This window comes from Terrapene carolina, unplaced genomic scaffold, assembly GCF_002925995.2.
Source record: "Terrapene carolina triunguis isolate 2854851 unplaced genomic scaffold, T_m_triunguis-2.0 Scaffold34021, whole genome shotgun sequence".
Lineage (NCBI taxonomy): Eukaryota > Metazoa > Chordata > Testudines > Emydidae > Terrapene > Terrapene triunguis.
This window is the reverse complement of record NW_020698372.1, coordinates 1,925,637-1,931,671: the sequence shown is the minus strand read 5'-3', so window position 1 is coordinate 1,931,671 and position 6,035 is coordinate 1,925,637.

Genomic DNA, 6,035 nt, shown 5'->3' with positions numbered 1-6,035 from the left:
CCCAGGACTTAAACTAGCAAATTCCAGACCTCACACCAGTGTAATTCACAATATCCTCCACTCCGCTGCAGCGCCAAAGGTACAGTCATCATGAAAAAGCCTGCTTATGTGATGAATAAGGTTTTCAGTCTCCATTTTGGGAAACATACTGCTGTAAGGAGCGTGTTACCCGGAGAACCACAGTAGTAAATGTTTAGTGTTGATCGTAAATAAGAAGCTGGAACTTACAACTATAATTTCCAAGAGTGTCCAAGACAAGGTGTGTTAAGGCAGAAAGGGCACTCTGAGTTAAAAGACTGGAACAGAGAGAAAATGCTACAGCAGTTAGGGCTCTAACCTGGGACTTGGAAGACCTGGGCTCAATTCCCTAGTCTGCCACAAACTTCCTGTGTGACGTTGGAAAAGTCACTTAGTGTCTCCAGGCCTCAATTTCCCCATCTGTAAAATGGGAATAAAATTTACCTCACCGGGATGTATTAAAGACACTCATATACTAAAGTCATGGGAGCCATATAAGTACCTAAAATAGATACAGCGTGACACATCATGCACATTTAAAAAAAATAATCTCTAAACAGTTTTTAGAAATACCCTTTCACTATTTCATTTCTATTCAAAGAATGAAGCTGCTGTGAAAATTATTATTTCACAGCAGGGGGGCCTGTTTCATTATATCAAGTTGGACTGTGAGAATCTACTTTCCCACTAGAAAGCATAGAAAAATCTGATATCCTTGAAGTTGTAAGGTAAATTCTACAGATTAACCCCCAAATTAATTTTAAAACATCATCTCTAACCTAGAATTTCTTTACTGCAGTTTAAGCCTAGTATTTGTTTGCTGAGACTAACACCCAAGAATAATTAATCCCTGTGCTAATTTTAATGTTCCTTTACATATTTGTATAGCTTAATAATTTTTGTTGCTATCCTCTGAATATCATCCTTTAAAGTATAGTGCCCAAATGTGAACACAGTACTCCAAGTGAGGTTTAACCAATATGGAGTACACCAGGGTAGTTACTCTGCATGTTATATTGCACTTTAGCAACATGACTATCACAGCCGGGGTGGGTTTTTTTGCAAAAGCGTCACATCGCTAGCTCTCTTGATTTATCACACATTATAACACCTTGATCTTCCTCTCTCTGGCACTGTACTACTACCTTCCCATTATTTCTTCATTCTATATTTGCGCATTTGAATATCTCTTCTTTATGTGCACTTCTTTATCTTACCTTTACAGAATCTCAGTGTACTGATTTCAGCCCATTTGTTTTATTTTTGAAGACTGTACTGCATTTAAACCTCATCTCCTCAGCTTAGCACTATCTGCAAGACTGACTATCATACTCTGCATATCATCATCATCCCAGTCACTGATGAAAATACTGACAAGTGCCCCACAGCACCCCATTCAACACTCCTCCATTCATCTGAATGGAGCATTAACACAATCTTTTGCGTCTCTAGTCTACTCCTCAAAACAGCTATATGCTAAGGATTTTCTAGAGACTTCGGCTATCCCAAAGCCTGTGGTAGCAAGTATTCTGACTAGTTATCTACTGCAGTGGTTCTCAACCTTTCCAGACAACTGCACCCCTTTCAGGAGTCCAATCTGTCTTGTGTAGCCCCAACTTTCACCTCACTTAAAAACTACTTACTTACAAAATCAGACAAAAATACAAAAGTGACACAGCACAGTAGTACTGAAAAATTGCTTATTCTCATTTCTACCATATAATTATACAATAAACCAACTGGAATATAAATATTGTACTTACATTTCAGTGTATAGTATATAGAACAGTATAAACAAGTCATTGTCGGTATGAAATTTTAGTTTGTACTGACTTCACTAGTGATTTTTATGTAGCATGTTGTAAAACTAGGCAAATATCTAGATGAGTTGAGTACCCCCTGGAAGACCTCTGCGTACCCCTAGTTGAGAACCACTGACCTAGTGGATGATATATAAGGGGTCGCTGATAAAACTTACTGCACTGCAATATCAATGAGACTGCAAGCAACCTTCTGTTCCTTGAGTTCATGCACCCTGGAATATATTCAACTACAATTAGGATAGTTTTAATTTCTAATCTTCTCTAAAATGACCTTAAATTTGAGATTAGCCTGATCTAGAGCATAGAACAAAGAGGATCCACTAGCTACTGTTAGTCACATCTGGACTACTTTACCTGGTCAGCTTGTAGAGCACATTTTTCAGGTAAGATGTGATCTAGTATTACTATACCTCTTTCACAACTAAGGGCAGGAAAGTAGCATTCCGAGATATTATACTAAGATTCTTGTTACACTAAGGCCAAGTATACACTACAGACCTATGTCGGTATAACTATGTCGTATAACCCAATGAGCATGTAGTTATACCGATCTTAACCTCCTGTGTAGGCAGCGCTACGTCAACGGGAGAGCTTCTACCATCGACATAGCTATTGCCTCTCGGAGAGGTTGATTAACTATGCTGATCAGCATAGGAGTGTCTTCACTTAAGCGCTACAGCGGCACAGCTACACCAATGTAACGTTTTAAGTGTAGACCTGCCCTAAGATAAGAAAAACTAGTCATTAAAAATGCAAACAAGGGAACAAGAATGTCATCACAAGACAAGTTCCCACATCTCTCGTACAGAAACCTATTAAGATTTGTAGTCGCAGTTTCTTCTCTTAACCTAATCAGAGTAAAGAGAACAGTCCATAGGAAAAGGGAGAAATTGACAACTTCCTACCAAAGAGAGAGCAGCATAATAATTCTGTATTCACTGCACTATTATACCTGGTGAAAAGCATTTGCCCTCTTAAACCCTATTCCTACAGCTGGATTAATAAAACAGATATTGTCATGAAAACTTCTCTGTGAGGGACTTCTCTTATTAAGCAAGTTTTTAAATAGGTATGTGTAGTTTATCTATAACTGCAGCATTTAAATAAAAACTAAGAATTGAAATAGAACCTTTATTATGAAAAATTATGCAAAATATTTCTAGTAAGAATTAATATGCTGAAAACCTTTGATTTATTTAGAAAAATCAAGTTTATTTTATGACAAAAAATATCTGCAATTGCATCAAACTTCTGGGGTCCTTGTCTCTAAATTTCTGTGAACATTTTGTCCAAATGCAATGCTTCTTATTAGATCAGTCCCATAGATGAAATGAGAACTACTCATGGTAGTACATTCTACAGTCAAACAGCACTAGTGTTTGTATGACTGGCTCTTTAATGCACTTTTAAAGGCAATGACAGAAACAAACATGTAGCTTCACTTTTACATAGAAGTTTCAACCTTGACAGTCGTCATCTTATTTTAAATAAGCCTTTTTTGTTGCTTTCATTAAACACTGAAAAACAACTTTCACTGAAACTGCCTCAAGATCCTATTGTCTTGTTGTAGGCCAGACGTGGGCAAACTATGGCCCACGGGACCATCCTGCCCGGCCCCTCCCCTGCTATCTCCCCTTCCCCGCAGCCATGCCACCGCGTGGGCCACGCTCTGGCCCACCGCTCCCGCTGGGCAGCATGGGGAGCGCAACTGGCTCTGGCTGAGTGTCGCGGCTGTGAGCTCCTGCTGCTGGTAAGGGGGCGGGGGGGGGTTGGGTAAGGGGGCAGGGGTCCTGGGGGGCAGTCAGGGAGCAGAGGGCAGTTGGATGGGGCGGAGGTTCTGGGGGGGCAGTCAGGGTGTGGGGAACAGAGAGGGTTGGGAGTGGGAGTCCCGGGGGGGCTGTCAGGGTGTGGATAGGCGTTGGGATGGCACTCAGGGACAGGGAGCAGGGAGGATTGGATAAGGGGGTGGAATCCCGGGGGGCAGTTGGGGCGGAGGGTCCCGGGAGGGGGTGGTCAGGTGACGAGGAGCAGAGGGAGGTTGGATGGGGGTGGGAGTCCTGGGGGACTGTCAAGGGGCAGGGGTATGGATAGGGATTGGGGCAGTCAGGGGACAGGGAGCAGGGGGGTTGGATGGGTTGGGGGTTCTGAGGGGGGCAGTCAGGGGGCGGGAAGTGGGAGGGGGCAGATGGGGGCGGGGGCCAGGCTGTTTGGGGAAGCACAGCCTTCCCTACCCGGCCCTCCATACAGTTGCGCAACCCCGATATGGCCCTCGGGCCAAAAAGTTTTCCCACCCCGTTGTAGACGGCAGTCATTTGCTGTAAAATATCAACACACTTTCTATGTTACCCTCATAATGGAACAATATGCCATCATAATTTGAGTGAAAGCCTCTCTCTCCCTGGCTTATCTGCATCTTCATCACCTTGAAAGTCCAGCACAGTAGTCTCATTTGTGTGTCTGAAAAGATACTTGCTCTTATTTGGATTGGGAGCCCAGAAAAATCTAACAGAATTCTGATCTGCACTCTGGGAACAGATTCAAAGCGACTGCAGGTGAAAGATGAGTATTTGTGATTTCTATTCCTAGGTTTTCTCAAACGCTGAAGAGTTCTAGTGAACAATACTGAATTTATATATTTATGGAAAAATTATTCTATAATAATGTTGAAAGAGCTCTAGAAATATTTAAAAGTATTAAAAATAAATCAATAGGAATTACTTTTCATTAACATACAAAAAAATCTGTTATCCTTTTTAATTTATCAGACCCCTTATAGCAGTGGCTCTCAACCAGGGGTACAAATACTCCTGGGGCTACACAGAGGTCTTCCAAAGGGTACATCAACTCACCTAAATATTTACCTAGTTTTACAACAGGCTACATAAAAAGCATTAGTGAAGTGAGTACAAACTAAAATTTCATACAATGGCTTATTTATACTACTCTATATACGTTACATTTCAGTGTAAGTACAATATTTATATTCCAATTGATTTTATAATTATACTGTAAACATGAGAAATTAAGCAATTTTTCAGTAATAGCGTGCTATGACACTTTTGTCTTTTTATGTCTGATTTTGTAAGCAAGTAGTTTTTAAGTGAGGTGAAACTTGGGGTACGCAAGACAAATCAGACTCCTGAAAGGGGTTAGGGTGACCAGACAGCAAATGTGAAAAATAGGGACGGGGGTTGTAGGTAATAGGAGCCTATATAAGAAAAAAAAAACCAAAATTGGGACTGTCCCTATAAAATCGGGACATCTGGTCACTCTAAGGCTACGTCTTCACTACCCGCCGATCCGGCGGGTAGCAATCGGTTTATCGGGGATCGATTTACCGCGTCTCGTGAGGACGCGGTAAAATCGATCCCTGATCGCTCTGCCGTCGACTCCGGAAATCCACCTCGACAAGAGGCGGCAGCGGAGTCGGCGGCAGCGCGGCAGCGGTCGGCTTTCCCCCGTCCTCACCGCTAGGTAAGCCGACCTAAAATACGCAACTTCAGCTACGGTATTCACGTAGCTGAAGTTGCGTATCTTAGGTCGGAACCCCGCTGTAGTGTAGACCTAGCCTAAAAGGGGTACAGTAGTCTGGAAAGGTTGAGAGCCACTGTCTTATAGCATCATAGTTTTAGAATGGCTTATACATACAACTGGAGATCATAGCTTTTATACAGTAGTATATTGTTATAAGCTCCAATTAAACATCAAATGATGTACAAAGTACTTTTCAGATGAGTGCACATGTTTAACTGTTCAAATACTTGTTAAAGATCTCACCAGCATTCAAACTTCTTTATTTTAATTCAATTCTAGGTTGCCAGGACACTGTCCAACTGTGGAGGCTGCAGAATTTAAATCCCATGGCACCTCATTAAAGGATGTGTTTATATAATGTTTTGAACAGCATTGTTCAGTAACACAAACAGTGCTGGGATGCTGAAGGCCTAAATGAAGTAAAATAAACTTTTAAAAAATAGTTAAAAGTCTATTTAAAAAGAGACATCTTCCAGGGCTGCTGCATGGGATTTACCTTTTAAACAGTGCCAATGTGAAAATATCAGACTGGTGCAGAACCCAAATGCCAAATGTATGTTCCCTTGGCAGAAACAGCTCTAGTAAATGATATGTTGGGGCCTGATCCTGCGCTGTTTGAACACACCCCAACTTCCCCACATTTCCAAGGACTTCAGTAGA